The sequence below is a fragment of the Pinus tabuliformis genome, chromosome 6 (assembly GCF_031772625.1).
Source record: "Pinus tabuliformis cultivar Carrire ecotype Pingquan chromosome 6, CPIR1, whole genome shotgun sequence".
In the NCBI taxonomy this organism is placed as follows: Eukaryota; Viridiplantae; Streptophyta; class Pinopsida; order Pinales; family Pinaceae; genus Pinus; species Pinus tabuliformis.
The window spans coordinates 1,711,355,059-1,711,375,955 of record NC_142292.1 but is presented as its reverse complement, the minus strand read 5'-3'; positions in this window follow the sequence as shown (position 1 = coordinate 1,711,375,955).

Sequence of the window (20,897 nt, the reverse complement as noted above, 5' to 3'; positions counted from 1 at the left end):
AGAAGACATGGCAAAAAGGATCAATGTTTTAGCAGAGGTACACCAAATCAGAGAATAGCTGGTTGAAAGGTTAGCAACACTTTAGTAGAGAATCAAGGAAGTTTTTGACAAGAGGACAAAGACAGATAATTTTCAGGTTGGAGATTTGGTTCTGAAGTGGGATGCACTGAAAGAGAAGAAAGGCAACCATGGGAAATTTGATGCTTTCTAGACAGGGCCTTTTATCATTTCTCAGATCCAGGGGAACAATACCTTCATACTGCAAAGTATGGAAGGGGAGACAGTTTTTGATGGCCCAGTTAATGGGCGTTTTCTGAAAATTTATGTCATTTAAGGTCTTTTGGCCTTAAGGTTGTAAATATGTTATTTTATTAGTTTTTAGTATAAGCTCAGTTAGACTCCATGCCCAATGGAACACTAGGAAATTTTGCTAATTGGTTTTTACAGGAAAGGCATTGATCTGCAAGTTCTTGAGACCTCACAGGGAGGATCTCATCCCTAGAAGGAGCCAATGTTAGTTCTGCTACATACTTTGACATTCTGAGGGTCAAGTGCAGGCTTGGCCGTGTTGTTTACTCTCATAAAAGGAATCACACCGGTCATCTTCTTCTTTCTCCTTCACTCTGCTTGCCCTCTCATAACCCCGTGGCCTCCGTTTTACCTCTAAAATCATGTATAAGCCCTTGTTCCCCAGGCCCCTGAGCGTGGAGCTCAAACCATCATGTGACCCTGTACATGTGACTCTGCGCTCCCATGACCCTTCCTCACCTTTAAACCATGGCCATTCACTTTCCCTGCTAATCCAACGCTTCCCTGTCACACCAGTCAAAAACTTGTGTGATCAACTCTACACCGTATGATCATCCCCTCTGTGATCGGATGGCAATCGCTTCCCCCACACCTTCAAATCACCCGGATGTTAACTTGTGATGGAAAGCAGTTTCGTCTCTCCCATCTGCCATGTGTTGCACGCTGATCGATATCACACACCATTTTATGTTTACCACCTTATCATCCGAGGTGGTGCGATCAATACCGCTCACCGCCAAAACTGTTTTTCCTGCCCGATAACCTCCGCGCACCTTCGATGCTTAATGACCGTTGGATTCATCTACCCGTGATCCAACAGCCTTCGCCCACTCCACTTCCATACCTCCCGGTACTCCTTGCCAAGCACTCCCCACCGTCGATCTGCCCAATCTAATGGTCGATCTTCCTCCTCCATTCGTCTCGACTATCCACGTCTTGGAACTTTCCCATGCACCCGAAGGACGAAGGTGGCTAGTTACCTGTACTTGGCGTAGTAGCTCCTCAACAACCGCATTCATCAGGGAGGATGGCCGAGAAGGAAAAGGACAAGCCTCGAGCAGATAAATGCATTTAACAGTTATGGAATTTCATCCATACGACACTCCACCTGCCCAAGAAGGACAACAGAGCACCCAAGAAGATCAAATCATTCACTGAAGCAGGCAAATTGCACCAGAGACTCCATCAGATAGTTAAAGCGGTTGGTGGTCAATTATGACCTCCTCAGACTTACAATGGTCGAGTGCCTTTGTATTCAAACTCTATAAATACCCAGAAAGAAGATGTAATCAAGGTTGATGGTTATTGTTTTGATGTAAGGTTCAACTTTTGGAGACTGTAACTACTTTGATACTTGTAGTGTCTCGTCTTCATTTTCAGCTAATACAAGCTTCTTTTTCTTTTAATTGCTCACTTTCCATTTCTATTCTATTCCAGGCTGTGCTTGATATGCAGTTTTCCTGAACTCTTGATGTGTAGCATTAGAGGAGTTGTCATCCTACCTCTGTGTTATAATCTTGCATGTATCAGTGAATGCGTTAATCAGGTTTGTTTTCACTTAGTGACAAAGAGTTGTCATCCTGTCTATGCACTAGGGAATTAGATTTGTAGACCTCTTTACTGGTTGCAGCCGACCATCACAAGGTCTTGTGCATCTGCTGGTGTGGTCAGTATTCTCCATATTCACCCAATCCTTAAACTGTGAGTAATTGGTGGTCTAAAGCCTTGTAGTCTGGCGGTGTTCACGCATGTCTGGAGTCAATCAAAGTAGAAGTGGTTATCTGGCTTGAACAACCATCATTCCTTCCATTCATCCATCTCTAACATTAAGTTGAGTTTGTAATGTTCCTGAGCATCTCCGAGCTACAACCTAGGAGAGTTTCTTGGGGTGATAACATTGGCCACCAATAGAGTGGTCGTTTCTCACCCCGATATCTACACCTGAGGTACCTTCGTCATCCATGATGTGGCCAAGCCATTCTTCGACCCAAATGCCCGCGAGACGAGTCTAGAGAGCCTGGGACTCCATGGATATGGGGCAATGTATTTTTTTGAGTTACTCCACAAATGCATAGGTAGAATTTTATGCACTATGAAAGAACCTATGGCAATTGATTGTCATCCATTAAGTAAATATTTAAGCACACAATGTCATCCAAAACCTACTATTGAAGTAACCAATATACAACAATAGTAGGATTCTTCTAATTTGTCATCCTTTGGGTCCAGTTCAACTTGATGCAAAGTAATAATACATTGTCTTGATTTACAACAATTATAGATAATTTCCTAAATGAGATAATCATCAATAATAGGGAATACAAATGAGAATAAGAATACAACATACATTTTGAATGCCACCATATCAGACAAAGGAAATTTTTTATTATTAAATGGCCTTCATAAAATGACATAGAATGCCTAAAATGAAGCAAAAGTAATATGCATGTGTTCTTCACAATGGTTTTAAATCTTTCATTGGTAAAATAAGTGGTAAATTATATCTCAGTCAACTTTCATATTTTCAATATTTCAATTATTATTTTGGTTGTGTATTACCAACTTAACACAAACACTCTAAACAATCTAAATCTAATACAACAATCATTATTTCAAATCAAAGTAAAACATTTCCAACTCAACAATTCCAATTTAAAAATGAGGTTTTCAACTAGTAGGTCTGCCTTTGTGCCTCAATGAGGATTTCAACTAGTAGGTATGCCTAGGCGCCTCAAATGAGGTCTCCACCCAGGATCTTTTTCTTCTTCTTTTTTATCTTTTTTTTCCCAACCCATTGAATGCCTCATGGAGGTTTTAAATCAATGAGCCAATCTCATGTGCCTCAAAGGAGGTTTTCACCTGAGATTTAACTTCTTTTTTTTCTCTTGATTTTCAATTTTTTTTTTCTACCCTACTCTACTTGAAAAACAAAATCATTTTCAAGTATAAGAATACTTCCAATAGAGCCATGTGCACATCAAGATGACAGAAAAAATGATGTGTAGGCTTGAAATGTATGCTTTGACATGTACCTCGATTTTAGAGACCAAATGATTTGACTTTGAGAGGATCAACCATAGTTGAAGAAGAGAGGGATGCTCCATCTTGTTGATCTTCTAGAACCAAACCTTGATATAACTTTGATGTCCTTGGTTTTCTTGCTTATCTGGATCATTCTTCATTTCTTCTTCTACCATGACCTTCAAATATTCCTCTTTTCATTCGTTGCTCTCTTGAATACATGGGGGATTTGATGGTAACCCATGGGGGCTTCACTCAATGAACCTCTAACATATCGTGTGCATTCATGGAAGATTAAACAATACCCTTAATTTGACTACATATTGGAAAATACATCTAAAAATCAGATTATTTAACCCCCAATCAATACAAACCCAATACACCTTCCCAATTTAAAATACCCCCAATTTCACTACATATTGTAGGTATCCATTTTTCATTAACATTTTTTATACCCCTTAATATTTTTTCATTAACTTTGAGCTCCATTTTTTATACCTGCCAATATAAAAACCCTTCACACCCTATATATACCCTAATATATTATGCCATTTTTTCCTCAATATATATCCCCCAATATGAACTCACATGTTATGGTATTGGTCACGTAGTGAAGCCCTCGTGTGGGTAACCACGAGGGAGATTTCTTAATCTCTAATTCTCATGTTTGTTCTTCATCAATTGTAGCCCATGGTTCTCTGGTCTTCTCATTTGAATCTTCTTCTTCTAGATGTGGTCCATTAATGATATCAAGAGAATGTATTTTTTGCAATACTCTTCCTGAGCTATGGTGAATACCATTGATCTCAAGAGGAGATGTTTTGAAGTGTTGTACCTCAGCATTGTAAGTGGGCTGAGCTACTTCAATGCATGGGTTTGGAAATGGCGGTATAGGTAGTTGAGTCGGAGTGGATATTTGAGATGGATGTGGTGGGGGTTGTGGTTGTGGTGGAGGTGAATGGTAAGGACAACATGGAGTTTGGTATCAAGAATATTGAGGAAAATATTGAGGATATTGTGGATGGCTCCCATAAGTTCCTTGCCAACCATGTTGCCAAGATTGGTTTTGGTTTTGAGATGGCGAGTGTTGCCAAGAAAAGGGTGTGCTCCAATTACTCTAAGGTGGATATGCATAACCTTGAAATTTTGAATTAGGCTCTTGCATCGTGTGAGGTTGAATAGGTTGCTATGGTCCTCTTGGAGCTACATAACATAGTTGCATTGGTGATTGACTTTCTCCATTTTCCTCTTGGTAAACTTCCTTCAACTTTGGTAGTGATGGATAATGTTTAACATCATGTGATTCTGCAACAAAAATATCGGCATTTTCTTTTCCTTGATCTTGCATTCTTAACATTTCTACCTGTTTTGTTAGATTGCTAAGAATTTATGTTTTAAAATCATCAAACAAATTTCCAAGTTTGACTTGACTTACCGATATTGATGCTAATTTACCTACTCTTGTTTTTCCTCTTGATATGTGTTTGCATGTTTCACAAATTTCTTCGAATGATAATTGGTATACGTCACCTCTACTCACAAGATCAAGGAGATCAATCCACTCATCCTAATTGCTCTGGGTAAGAGGGTTTTTAGTGTGTCAGATCCTAGATGATGTAGTTTTTCCCTCTTAACATTATACATGAACCTCTCTATTAGATCCTTAAGGCCCTCATCTTCTCTTTGATTCATTCTTAATATTTCTTCTTTAAGATCATGATCTTTATATTTTTCTAGAAATATATTTTTCATATCATTCCATGATCTTACTAAATTAGTCCCTAAAATCATGAACAATTTAAGAGGTCTATCCTTCAACGTTGCAGGAAACATTCTTAGTTTTTGAGTTTTTAATAAGTAACCATAAGACCTACAAACAATTTCAAATTCAAAGAGAAAGGTTTCCGGATCCTTTGACCTTAGACCATGAAATTTTAGAAGAAAAGATGGAGGGATGTTCTTCATGTGCACACTACCATCGGTATCTTGAATGGGAAATCCGAGAGGATCTTCCTCATTGTCATCATCTCCATCCATTTCCTCTACATTCTTTGCCAATTTCTTCTTCTACTTACAAGAGTGAATGGTGATGTGGCTCTTATTGCACCATGTGATCAAATGGGGGGTGGGTTGGTGTTGGAGATTTTTTTTTTATGACTGAATGAAAACTTTAATGCAACGTAGTTTTCTAATTTTGAAATTAAATATGCCTAATGCAATTATTATTTTTTGTTTTTTCAAAAAGTAAAAAGAAGTGAATCAACTAGGGAAGAAAACAATGCATACTTTGACACCTCCCCAGTGATGACACCAAAAAGTAATGAGCCTCGGTATTGCAACAAGAATGCTACAACTTCGAAGGCTACTGACTTTAATTATCAACCCGGGGTTTGTACAAACTCAAGAGGTATCGGCACTATATGTGCAACATACAATGTGTCCTTACTTTTATGTCATGATGTAATGGAGTGCATGTACTAAAGTCAAATCCTAAACTAATTGCAGAAAATGAAATTTTCGAAATGGAACCTTAACCTATTATAAGAAAGAAAGTACAAGGAAAGAGACTCAAATGAAATGCTAAAATACAACATTTTCTAACTAACTGCTAAGATGTTTTACTTCAAAAGAATGCTAAGTTAACATGTATGTAATCCTATTGTCCTAAGCATGTAGATTTAAACCAACAAACCTTCTACTGCTGTGCATGTAAATGAATAAAATAAATCTGTTTTTATTTTTGTATTTTTTCATGTGAGAGTGTGAAATTAATCTCTTTTGGTGATGTGATAGGTGGCTTGGAGATGATAGTGAATGGTCAAAATGCTTGGGAGACAAGTAGGGACCCTTTGCTAGCTTCCTAGAGGATTTTCCCTCAATTCAGCCTCAAAACAGAATTTCCTACAAGATGCTACAAGATTTCCTACAAGATGCCCTAAAAACATACAAGATCCCCTGAAAACCAACAGGATCCCATGAAAAGAAAAGGATGTATATTGAAGGTGATGGAAATCTTAGGGAAGGTGGTTAGTGGATGGAATGAGGTAAGGGAGTGCCTAAGACACTTCAAAATTCCAAATCAAAGTTGGGAGATGGATGCATTTGCTCAAAAAGCTTGGAGAATTTTCCTTGTGAAATGATGAAATTGGTGAGGGTTTAGTGAAAGAAAGTAATGATCATGGATGGATGAAGTTGGGATGAGGTTGTTGATCATGATATATTTATGTACTACTGAAACTCTTGCACTGCATCAACCATTGACATTTATCCATAAATCATGTAAACAAGAAGGATTTCAATTAACTAAGGAAAAGAGAATCTCATGAGCTACCTGCCTATTTCATGCATGGGAAAAACGTGCAAAATGATATAAAACATTGATGAGATCTGATATAAGACTGAAGATAGAAGAAATGGAAATCAAATCCTACTCTTGAAAATTAGCAAAATGATGACCTAAGTGTGGATCAAGAGGGTTAAAATGGTCTTGATGGCATGGAGGTTAAGTAGAGGCCTAATCCCAGCTTCAATGACTATTTTTCTCAATTTGGGCTCAAAATAGGATTTCCTACACAATGCTACAGTGATTTCCTACAGGTTGTACAAATTTACTATAATTCATCGAATGATGAAGCAAATCAAATCCAAATTGGATGGGACAAATTTTGTTATTAACTAGGATCTCTTAGGTCCATTCCAAGTGGAATCGCTCAAAAATAGCTATATTAACCCATGCTAAAAAATAGAAAAACATTACGAGTAGAAAATCTAGAAATTCGAGAACTAGTGAGCTAGTAAATATAAACAATTCTTAAGCTAATAAAGTGAAAACGTAGTGGGGTGATTTGTGTTATGAAACATAATTTTTTTTTGATATAATGCAAGTGGAACCAAATCGGTTGAATCTCGTTAGCATGCTCTAAAGAATAGCAGAAATTTATTGTTCTTTGCCGCAAAGGAGTTCCAGAAATCTAGATTTGGGAATAAGAAGGCTAATCCAAGTAGATCAGTGATTAGCATAACCTTAAAAAGCATTTCCAATGATGAAATGATGCTCTTAATCCTAGAAAAGAACTTACATCGACCATTTAACTCAATCCTACAACAATAAATCATTAATACTAAATGCACAAGTAGAAAGAAATAAAAACAAGAGATGCATGCGAATAAGAAGTGAAAAGAAGGAAAGACAATGATACAAAAGGGATCTGAGGCTCTTGGGATGGCCAAGCCCAAAGAAAACTCAGAGACCTATAGAAGAGAACAAGATTTAGAAGCTGAATATGACACCAATCTTCATTATTTTCATCAATACAATGACATCCCTACAAGAAAATACAATGTAACTGCAAAAATACGAGTTCTCTCCACAAGAACACTAATGAAAATCTATCCCTAGAGGCAAATTCGATGTGGTACTTATACAAAATGGTCAGGAGTCATTCCCCATGAATGGAGGAAGATTTCCCCATGAAAATCCCTTGATTAGTGGATCTAGTCCCCAATACTAGGAATATGCAGTAAATGATAGGGAACAGATTCCTAGATTTTCTCATTCATTGGAGTTACACAATCTGTGCCATAATTCCATAATATCTTGTTGATTTATTATTGATCCTATTGTAGTAGAGAACAAGTCCCTAAATTATCTCTTCCTCCAAATCTTCATAGTCTTCCTATTATTCTCATAATATTCCATAAAAATAAATAATATTAGGCACAGATATCCAATTATTCATAAACCTACCTAATGAATATATTAAAGTTAAAAATAAATTATATAATGCAGAAAGAGAGGTTTAATGTGCTGAAGGATGGTCATAGGCCTTAAATTATTGTTTAATTTAGAGGTATGAGCCTTAATTTATGTCTAATTTAGAGGCCCATCACAGGGTCATAGCCTCGAGACCTCGAAGGGTTAGAATATCAAAACCCTGAATTTCGGAAGGTCAAAATATCAGAGTCCCAGTCAAAATTGGAAGTAGGCTGAATATCAAAACCCTGAATTCAAAACCTTCTAACTTCAAAGGGTGAGAGTCTCAAAGGGTTGGAGTCTAAGTGAATTTGTAGTAGGCCGAATATAGGATCCCCGAATTTTGGAGTTTCGAGACCTCAAAGGATCGAAATTTCAAGACATCGGAAGGTCAGAATTTTGGGATGTCGGGAAGTTCATAACTTTAGAACTCTGTAACTTTGGAACCTCATAACTCCTCTACTCGGGATGTTGGAAGGTTGGAATATCGGAACCTCGGAGGTTGGGAACTTTAGAAATTCAGGATTATGGAATTTTGTAACTCCTTATTAATGAATCCTTCTTAAAAGCTTCGAGGGTTGCAGGGAGCAGGGATTTGCAAAGGAATTCATTTGCAAAATCAAAGGATCGAGGGACCCTTTCTCTCTCCATGGAAAAGACACATGGGAGTAGTTGATTGACCCTCAAGAGCTGAGGATGGAAGATGACATCAAAATGACATGGCCATATGGAGGACACGTGGGAGTTAGATTCAACATTATTGAGTGGCCAAATGTGGAAAATCCTGGTGACTCATGTCACCACTAAGGAGATGCCACATAGGGATGATTACATGAGCATGATATCAACCTGGGAGTATATCGAATGTCATAGTTTTCATAGCTTCTCCATAATTACGTTTTGATAAAGTTCTGATACATGGAGCTTTGATGTTGATTGGCACTTGTTCATGGAGCACAAAGAACGAATGGCATAGTGAAGGGCTTAACACCTAGGTCTTGTGGAGATGCCACATGGTTATATCGAAGGTCAGAGATTTCATAACTCCTCTGTAACTTCTTTTTGAGAAAGTTAGGATATAGGGAGCTCCGATGTTGATTAGGGTTTGTTTGTGGAGCCCAAAGCGTTAAGGGCGTAGAGCAAGAACACAAGGAAGTATGCCCTTAGTAGGATCTTGAAGGGCTTAATACCTATGTACTATGTTGTCGGTCATAGCACTTGGTTGTATGGTTGATAAAAAATAAGAGGATAGGAAAAAATGGCTAGAGGCCAATATCAAGATCTCACGATTTTATAATATATTTCCTCAATAAAGCTATGAAATGCGGGGCTCCAAAATTGAAGTACAAAGGTGCAAGAAGGATGAATGAGTCAGTAGATAAGTAAACATGGATCGTAAGGTTGGTTTCAGAAGAGTAATGGCGACTGCAGATATCGTTGTGTCAAGGTAGCAAGGACCAAAATTGTGCATGATGATTTAAAGGAGTTTTTCATGAGCTGAGACAAGTCATCCTTGATCTTGCTTCCATGCTACGAGAAATTGAATGATATCAGAGCCTTAGGTATAGTAGATTTATTCATAAAAATAACAAGAGCCTTGTTGGAGTGTGCATGATTGACTAATGATTTATGTCTCAGAATGGGAACACTCAGGTTTCCATTCTCATGTTTAATGCAACGAAAAAATTCAAGCAATGAGATGCAACAGTAGGATGGAGAAGCCATGCAAAGGTACAATATGATAGTGTGAATCACAGAGTTATGGCTAACATAGACAACATTGATCACTATGTTTCAATGAAGCAAAACCCAAAAGTATAGTTGAGAAATGAAGGGGGAAAGCAACATTGTTTCCAGTGAGATTTTTGTGTGTGTCATACTGTGTGTGGTCGAGTGAGCCTATGCTACAAAGAAGAGGTTGAGAGTGCCTATGCAAAAGAAAAAAGCTGAAAGTGCCAGAGTAGAAGAAGAAAGTCGTGTGTTGAATGGATGTTGCTGAGAGCACAGGGCCGAGAACAATAGAGTGCTGTGTGGGTTGTGTTTTAGTGAATGTTGTTGAGATAAATAAAGATTTGTTGTAGTGTGTGCCAGGGAAATATTCTTGCATGGGCCAAAAGGATGTTGTGGAGAACATAGCTGAAAATAGATAGAGAGGCTTCCAATTACAATGAACAATAAGTTTTCTTTTGAGTGTGGCTTGGAGCCTACATACAGGAAGTTTGTGCTTCGTCTCTAGTGGGTGTCTGAGAAAGCTTGGGGGTTGGTGCCTCCTAAAAGTTAGTTCTTACATAAATCTAGGGAGCTGCATGTTGGTGTTTGCAACAAATCCATGCAGCTGGTGCTTTAGATGGTTCTTCTGGTAGGTTGATTAGGTGTCTGTAAAAGTAGGGAGTGGGTGCTTCCTACTAATGGCTTGTAGAATACAATCAAATGGATTTTGTGCTTCCTATGAGTGGTGGCTCACAAATATAATGATGTAATAGAGTAGGTGTTCTTATTTTTACATCAATAAAAAAAGCAAGCTTTGGTGGTTTTTCTCTTGGAGGAGTTTCCACATTAAACCTCTGTGTCATATTTGTGTTGGTCATGATGTGTATGCTTGTATTGATTCATATGGCTATTGTTATAGTTTTTTAATGGTTGACCCCATTTAGTGGATGCCACGTTTGAAAGAGTAAAGGAAAATTTACATAAAAGTTTAAATTAGCCTTAATATTGATTCACCTCCCTTTTCAATATTAACATTGTTTCCAACAATTTTTATTAAAGAAAGATTCCTTCAGGAATAACTTAATCACTAGAAGGTAGATCAAAGGGAAAAAATGGCTAATCAAGTTTGGCTAACATCAGAAGGAGTTCCATTTTTAAATGGATTAGACTATGAGCTTTGGAAGATTAGAATGAAAGTCTATTTAATATTCATCAATGAAGACATTTGGTTGTCTGTGGTATATGGAGAGATGAATGAGTTCAATACAGAAGCTAAGGAAATCATCATGAAAGGGTTTTCTAAGCTAGATGTTGATAAAGTGAGGCATTGTGAGTTAGCAAAGGAAATTATGGACATATTGCAATGTCTATATGGAGGAGAAAGCTATCCACGAACAGAGGAGATTGATGAACCTTGTTGCTCAAGTAGGGGAAATTGAATTTGTGAAGGCTATTGATAATGAGAAAAGGAGAGGAAAGAAAAAGACAAAGGCATCTCAAAGGAAATATTCTAAGAATATTGAAGATCCTTCTTCCAATAAGGAAGTTACTGCCCATCACTCTCATGTTAATGATGATGATGAATTATATGAAAGCCCATGCTACTCTAAAGGTAATATATTATAATATGATAATTATGAAGAGATAGATCACTTAGACATTAGATGTACATATTACTTTTCTGAAGATAACAGTAGTCATACATCTATTGGTTGTGAAGAGAGGCCTATATTTGTAGCAATAGCTAATGAGGGTATCTCAGAGGAAGAAGATAGATCTTAGGTGTGCTCATCCATCAGATAAAATAAGAGTACCCCTGGTAGTGATGAAGAAGGGATACTCCTTAGAGTCGTTGAAGATAATATGGTCACAAAGAGGAATCTAGATCTTTGTAGTATCTTAGCTATAACCTTTAATAGTGAAGAGAAGGATCTTGATGAAAGGATATTTCTTAGAAAGAAGCTAATATTTACTCTAAAAGAGATCAAGGAGATATCAGAATCAAATCTCAAGCAAAAGGAGCAGTTTCACGAGTATGAGCTTGAGAATGAGAAGTTGAGAAAAATAATAGTTGATCTAAATGCTCAACAAGAAGAGGCTATCATATTGAATGAGAGGCTAACCATTAAACTAGATGAAATATTAGATCACTATGAGAGACTACAAGCTGAAGTAGTCTCATTGAGACATGATATATAAAAGAAAGATAAAGAATTGTCTCAACATGAGAAGCTTGGGGAGAGGAAGAAAGTCTTGGATCAGATGCTTTCCAAGCAAATATCCCCTCTCATCAAGGTTAGATTTGGTTTCAAAGAATAAGCAAGCTATAAGGAGGAAAAGGCTGAAGGGTAAACCACCCATGTAAAGGAAGTTAGATGTTCCAACTATAACAAAGGAAAAGAAGTTGTTCGATAGCAATAGTAACAAGAGAAGAAAAGGAAGCAAAAAAATGCTAAGTAGCAGCAATGAGGAAAGAAACAAAATAAAGCTAGGTGTTGCAAGGAAGAATGAAAGAAAACATTTTAGACAACCATAGAAGGTATATGAAAAGCTAAAAGAGGTCCTTTCCCCCTCAAGGAGAAAACCCTAAAGGTAAAGGTTTCTTCAATTCTCAAAATAGATTCTATGGGTATTGTTTCTCTTGTAATAATTTTGGACATAAGGACATGGAATGTAGATGAAATGCAGGAAAAAAAGATGTGTTGGGTGGAAGAAATTCAAGAATTTACAAAGAGACCCAGAAAAGTTACGTTGGAAGCAGTAGAGATTTTGACAATATTGTTGTAAGACATGGAAATTCCTTTGCTCCATTCTTAAGCCATATTGAATTTTATAATTGTGAGAACATTGGGCACAAGGAAGCACACTGTAGAAACAAGAAGCCAAAGCATGCATCCCAAATGATGTGGTGCAATGATGTATAATTTTACTATGTAGATTCAACATATTATGTGATATTCTAAAACAAAAGACGAGAATCTACTCTACTCTTCAACGAAAACCAAAATTGATCGATGAAAAGAATAAGCTGAAAAGGAAGAATATCAATCACACATAGCACAATATTTCTCTCGGGAAAGCAACTCCTAAAACCTTGACTATCTATATTGCATTAACCAAAAGATCTAAGAAGAAAATACAATGCATGTTCCTCCTAGTCAATTCTTGCACTAGTACAATCCTTCTCCCTGCTTCACAAACCATCTCAAGCCAACACTTAGCCAAATTTGTTATATGCCAAGCCCCTAATTCCTTGCGCAATCCCTAAAGGAATTAGCCCATATTTAGTTGGGATATCCACTCTCCATAACTATGTAATCTAAATGTAGGTCCTGAATTGATTGCATGCACCATTTGTACAACTCAGAAAATTATACAACTGATATTAAACTGTCCCTGAACTCTAATCTCAACTAGGTCTTCCTCTGAAATAACGTGCATGAGTTATTTATGAGTGAATATTCAGTTAACTGGTGTAGTACTAGTGATTCACTCGTGCACTACTCCACCACTAGACCTCCTACTAGTTCCTCCGACAGTTAGAACTAGTTAAACTGACTATAACTCAGTTAGACTAATTTATGTAATTAAAATGCCAAAGAACTCAGCATGGGACACTAAAACTTATGGATCACTCTACATGACTCTAGATAGAATTCCAACTCAAATCTCCTAAGCCAACTAAGTCAAATTAACTTAGTTAACTATTACAAGTTACTATGAGAATAGAATTACAATTTAATTCCTAATTTATTTCAAGGAAAACTTAAATTGGAATTTATAGATGCTATTTTTAACATTTCTTGTTGTTATTTTCAACACTCCCTCTCAACAAGAAATGAATTCAATTCTATCTTGATCTGGTAAGCTTTGGAATGTTTTGCATGAAAGACTTGTCACTGTTGTTGTTTCCACTGCAACGTTTGCAATCAAAAAGCATCCAAATTGAATCAGTATGATGCATCTGTCACTAGAGTCTCTGATTGCTACTAGCTTTGCCTCTATCGACTAAAAACCTTGCGCTTGTGCTAACTCTGTCTCCATGCCATCTGCAATGCTGTTAACTTTGCTCTGTGCTCGTCAGTATCTTACTATTGCTAGCCTCTGCCTTTTTCACTATGATATCTGACTACATCAACCTCCATTGATCTATCCTGCTACTCTGTATCGTGGGATCCCGTAGCAAGGTAATGATCCATGAGACAAAACTTCTCGATGGACCTTACCTAAATTTTTGCACTCTTGGAATTAACACTTCACATCGCCCTACCTCTCACCTCGAGCTATTGCTACATGTACTCTTTCTGCCCACTTGGCTCAAAATGCCCCCCTACGGGAGGTCCCTTCCTAAGTGGATGTCTCCATAATTATAACCGCTCAACAAATTTCTAAGCCTACTATCAAGGCTACTTCTTCTCCTCTTGAGTGGATCTCTCCACTTGGTATCCTCTCTAATTAAATTGTGGCTATTCCACATATTTTTGAGACTGCTTCCAAGGCTGATCTTGGGGCTGCATGTTGAGAGGTAATTCGTGTTCCCTCTCAACCACCAAGTATCTAACCTTTTCCTTTCTCCTCAAGGCTTTCATGCATCTTCAACCTCCAAAGAATATAGGTTATTGACTCACACATTGATTTGTTTCACACGTGATGTGTCTAAGGAAAACCTTTCTCTTACTAAAAATCACATCATAGCCATGGTCTTACAATACCACAATGGAAAAAATATTCTTCTTTAGTCCTAGAACATATATCACATTTGCAATTCTGAGAGGGGAGCCAGACTCCCTGTTGGGCCTCTGTTTTTCCCTTTATATCACCTTTTACTCAAAATCACTCATGCTTTTATTTAGCCTAACTATTCCTTTGCTTTAATGAGATTTAAACATTAAACACATATTTAATAATAGTTTGTGTGTTTACAGGTTTACAAAGTTGGTTATATGCCTATTCTCATAGAGGCGAAGTTCTTGTACCACACATTCTTGCATTAGTACTGGTAGGATTCCTACAGAACACATTCTTGCACCAACATTGCAAATTAATAAGTCTGCTCAAAATCTGCATAATTTGTAAATGGCCAAGCTTGACCTCGGTTTTTATGCAAATGGAGGTGAATTATGGAAATCTGAGAAAATACGTTTTTCACAAATATAACCAATTACCCATAACTGAAACTGTTTCCTGAGATTCAAAGTATTCCAAAAGTTACGAATAGGTCTTTGAAGCACTTTTATAAAAAAGACTGTTTTTTCCATAATTCTAGAAAACACAGTCAACAAGTTTCCAGACTGCCAACTTCAGCCTCTGTTTTTGTGTAGATGAAGGTAAATAAATAAATTTCGTGAGTCCCAGTATAGGGAATTGAGTAAGATCTGGGTCGTTTTCCAAAATGCGTAATGGTTGAGGAGATACGAAGAGGTCTTTGGAGGTAGTTTGTTAAAATTACCAAATTTTCCAGAATTCTCGAAAAATCCCAGAATTGGAAAATTCATATTAAATCTTTATTCTTTTAATAGGGAAATGGTTGTACTGTTATACTATGTAATTACAATTGGTTAGGATTCAATCCCCATATTCCTTGCAAAGGAACAACTTGTTTCAATCATTATGAAAGATTATAAAAGGAGGAATGATGCATGTAGAAAGAAGAACGGTGGAGAAGCAACACTACAACAGTGTTGTTGTAACTTTCTTTTGCAGGTATCGCCCAAATCTAGGCTGGACTCTGTAATTCATCATGTATTTGCCTTTATGATTTAATAAGAAAGGGAGCTCCACCTTATGTTCATAAATCGTGTTTTCCTTATGTTTGACAGCTGATGAAGTGATATAGTGTTGAGCAGTGTTTCTATTTGAAAGGGAAATGCGCTGGTTGGCTAGGGCCCAGCCAACCCACACTGTTCTCCCTATTTTCTATTCTTGTAATTTATGTTTTAAACTGCCAAGTGTGATTTAATTTACAGCATCTGAATTCTTGTTCGAGTGAAAGCAAATCTGTAGCATGAACTAGTTAAATTTCCTTTCACTGCATCTAATTTTGGATTGGTTTTCCTCGCCTGGTCCAACCAGGAAAAATTACCTGCACTAGTGCACGTTGGTGTGCTATTCACTTTTTTCATGTTTTATTTGGATTTATTTTCCCCGCCTGGTCCAAGCAGGAGAAATTACCTACACTAGTGCACGTTGGTGTGCTATTCACTTTTTGCACGTTTTGTTTGGATTGATTTTAGCAAGCCTTTTTAGTTTACTTCTAACGTCTTTCTTGCTTTCACTAACATTTCATGACAGGATAAATTATAAAGATTGTTTCTCTATTTTTTTATTTTGATAAACTCAGAAAAATTCATCTTTTTGGTATGCAATTTGCCTTCATAAAAGTTGCAGTAGTTAAGCATTGATTCCAAGAATTAAATGTTAAAGTGTAAGAAGCTCTGATCTGGTACAAGAACCAGTTTATTGTTACTAGATTTGAGTGCTTTGGACTTGAGAAAGTTAAAGCCCTTGCATGAAGAAAAAAAGCTTTTAGTACAGACACCATTTTACACCCTCTGCATAAATCGATGTTCTTGCACTAGTGCAAGCAGACTACACTAGTGCAAGATAGATTCTTGAGAGAAGGAAATCTTTACATAAGTAGGTTTGAAGGGCCCATCTATAGAAGACTGCTAAAGTGTCTCTACTAAAGAGAAACACACCGAGTAGTTAATCAATAGTTAGCTAGAGTGATTTCTCCTTTATTTCTAAATTTCCTTTGCAAATGCATTCTTTCTTGTACCAACACTAGATTACTTTGATGATTTAGTTATCTTTTACTCTTTCGATTCTGCAAGCTTTTCTTTAAAGTAGGAATTTCTATCAGGGAAATTCATACCATCTCTGGCATTTGTTGTGCTTTGTCTCTAAGTTTACAAATCCCCCAGGTTGACAATTAAGTGTTGAGGAGTTTGCTTAAGTGAAATTTCTACACCAAACACTCCCTCTGAAAGGTAACTGTATGGATCCCAATAGCCCTATACCTCCTTTCATCTCCAAACTCTATGTTCTTCTCGAGATCTTTCTCCTCAAAATCACTGAATAGATCTTTTTTCCCTGTCATATCGAACATGACACCACTATCGAAATACCACATGCTTACCATTACAGTGTTGGCCATGAATGTAATGAGAGTGAAATCAAGTTTGAATTGTGAAGCTATAGCTTCACCTGCTGCTGCAATTAGAGACTCCTTCTTGCTTGCTTTCTTCTGTCCGAAATTCGTTGCACAGTGCTCGTACTCGTGACAGTGAAAACAATTTACTTTCAACAAATCCTTCTTCATTCCATCCCCCTCACCTTGCGAAATATTTCCCTTGCATTTATTTTCTTTGCTCACTAATGCAAATTCCTCTTCCACTTCCTTGGAAGAGGTCCCATCTTTGGTGTTCCGTCAAATCTCTTCCTGTACCAAATCAGACCATAACTGCTCGCAATTTAGTAGCTTCTCCATCCCATTAACAAAGTCCTAGTAACTATTCTAGCTCTTGGGAAGTCCTAGAAGAGTTTGGCTTACCATATCATCTTCGGAAAGAGTAATCGTGACACTTCCAATCTCATTCTAACAATGGGTGAACTTGGTCAAGTAATTCCGAATTGAGTCGCCCTTCTCCATCTTGATCTTTCTGAATTTGTCCCTCAATGCTAAATTCCCATGGTCACTACTATTTTGAAACAAGTCTTTCAATTCCTTCCACATTACATATGGAGTATTCTTACCATGGATGCTCAAGACAATGTGATATCAAACTCCTTCAAGGAGAATCCTTCTCGCTTTTGCCACACACTTTCTCCATTTAGCTAGATATTTAGCATGTGATGCTGGAGGCTTAGGAATGTCATGATATATGAATTCATTAAGGCCATTGTCTTCCAGCAATTCCTCCATCCTATCCTTCCAAGATATTTAATTCGAGCTTCCCTTCAAGGCATACTCAAGTCACAGACTGTAGAATTACATATTTCTACTATGAAGTATGAAATTGCAAAATTGATTTTCACCTGCACAACAAACTCAAATTATCCTCTTCTATACTCTCTTCAACTCTTATACCATGTATTTTTTTACTTGTATATTGAACAACTTATGTGATATACCATAGATCCCAATCATCATAGGGATTGGTTCAGTAAAGCACTCCTACCCCTTACAAGAATGTGGTTGACACAACAAAAGATTGGAACTCTCCTAGATGCCTTAGAACAAGCGTACCGCATTGAAGCCATGGAAGGATACCCACATGAGTATCGAGGAGGGATGTGATCACAAGACTCATCGATCATGGGTCTCCAAAATCAAATCTCTAGTCTAACAGATAAACTAAAATACCTACAACCATTTTGACTTATCAGATCCAATGTATGGTGTAACCATTGCCTGGTGGAAGGACATGTGGTGACTGAATTCCCATGGATGAGAGGAACAAATAGTTCAGGAGGACTTACAATATCATTAGGGGCATTGCTAATAGTAGGTGTTGCAACAGTGGGATCGCAAGGAGATTTCCCAGGCCGAAACAAGAAAGGCTACTGTGAAGTTTGTAGGAACTATGGAAATTTTCTGCAAGTATGTCCAATACTACATAACTATTCCAAAGTACCTAACAACAATTACTGTGAATTCTATGCATCCACAATGCACCGCATTGACCAGTGCCAAGCATTAGACACCTTAACAAAGTGGCTAGAGAGGTCCACATTCAGAATCAATGAATCTGCTCATGGGGGACGAGGAGGAGGTATTAGAGGAGGAACAACTAGTGGTAGAGGACCCGTAAGGTGCTAAAATTATGATTAGGAGGCACATGTCACTAGGGACATTCCACTCCACCGAAGGCCTTGGTGCTCAAAATGCATGGTAAATGCACATGCCACAGAGGGCTATCCTGAGATGATTACAAAATGGGAAGAAAGAACCAGATAGAGGGGGACTGATTTAATCAATTCAGAACCATGAATTACTGACATGCTCCCAGTAACTAATATAAATATAGCTACCAGAGGGGGTAAGGAGATAGGGTATGATCGCGGTATGGTAGACCAACCTTCACTTGTTTGGGTAGCATCCCCAAAGTGGTCATATAACCCCACCCAACAAAAACAATACTATTAGGAAGCGACCAAGTTATTTGATGGGTTAACAGAGACAAAATAAGAGAAAAAACAAGACTCACACATAGCTGGTAACACTCGACCAATCGAAGAATGGTTTAGGGTATTTTGGCAAATTGTTGATAATGAACTAATGCTAAGGGAGTTGTGCAGGAGTCTGAAAGCAATATTTCTAGAGGACGAATAAAAATAGGAAACAATATCAGCAAACCTACCGGAAATACATTTGAGAAGGATATGAAGGAACAAGAAGATAACCAGTAGAGAATTTTGGATTGATGCACAAGTCGCGAGATTCCAGATTAAAGATACAATGTTAGATCTGGGGTTAGACATAAATATTCTACCCAGAAAGAAATGGGAAGCACTGGGGAAGCTGCAACTTAAGTATTCACCAATACAACTGCAGATGGAAATGAAGTATTGCATCTTGCCAGTTGGAAGGTTGGAAGATGTAGAAGTGGATGTAGTAGGGGTAAAAAGTTATAATGAATAGATATAATGGGTGATAAGGACCCTTACCCAACACTTCTTAGTATCGACTGGGCATATGAGAACTATGCTACCATTGGCCTGAAGAAGGAATTAATGATGTTTGAAGTAGAAGGGATGCGGGTAATACAACTACTAGATCCATATCAAGGACCAAGGATCACCAAACCTGTGGACAATCGAGACGATCCGGTAATGTTGGATCAATTATATATGCTAACTGCAGGAAAATGAGAAGACTACATAAATCCCACAGTAGGAGGATCGATCAGTGGGAGAAGCATACAAAGTTTAGAAGCTAGTTTAGAAGCCACTTAGGATGCATGGAAGTAAGTAAAATACGAGATTAATACTAGAAGTTGTGGCAAGATATGAAGATTAAACTAGATCAGGGTAGAGGTAAGAAATTTTCTAACCTTCCATGACATCAAATTAGTAGATACTTTTCTGAATAAAGTGGACAGAACCATAAGGGAAGATCACAAAGTCCCATTATTAGATATTGTGTTACAAGCCACCCCGACAAGGTGGTCGAAATCACATCGCAACACTTTGTGTTAATGAGAAACTATCAAGTGAGCCATAAGGGAGAGGTTTAGACAAGAAGGAGACTAGACACATGACAAGGTGAAGTATGGAGGAAACTCAAATCCCAGAAAACATTTAGAGGACTGCATAGAGAAATAGAAAAAAGTGAAAGTACCAAAGGAACTCTAGGTGCATATATTCATACATACCTTGCATAAAATTCCACAAGCATGGTATATACAGGAGGAAATTCATAGATAGAGAGTAGACTCGGATATCATGGCTAACCGATTCAGCACCAACTTCTTGTTTAAAGATAATGATCGACACCTGACTGAAACCTTGTATGTCATTAAAAGGATCCTATTTACTCTAGGACAACTATGGGAAGGTTGCATTGATGAGAAATTCCTACAGTATTTCTATGAAATAGGGTAGTCAAAATATATGTCTTGTGGAAAAGTAAACACATATCCAGAGGAGGAAGATCTAGAAGGACTTAGACACCTCACATTTCACGAAACGAAAGGTGAAAAAGATATTTAAGAGAGCCATTCATGGGACGTTGCGCACTTGCTCCCAATGAATTTGCAGAAGCATAACATTTTCTCAGAGAATAAACCTAAGATGGCAGCCATCAGATATTATTAGGACGAGTAGAAAACTAAGGAAATTTTTGACCTACTGTATTAATATGAAGACTTATTTCCATCCTCTGTGGCTGAATTAAAATGAATTAAATGGGACATCTGAGAGATGAAGATCATGCTGAAACCAGATGCATGTCCAGTGAAGCACAGAACATACATGATAAACCTAAGAGTGAAAGTGAAGGTCAAGAAAGGGATTGACAAAATGTTAGAAGCTAGACTCATATTCCTGGTGGATGAAGGGGAATGGATTAGCCCGATTGTAATACAAAATAAGAAAGATGCCA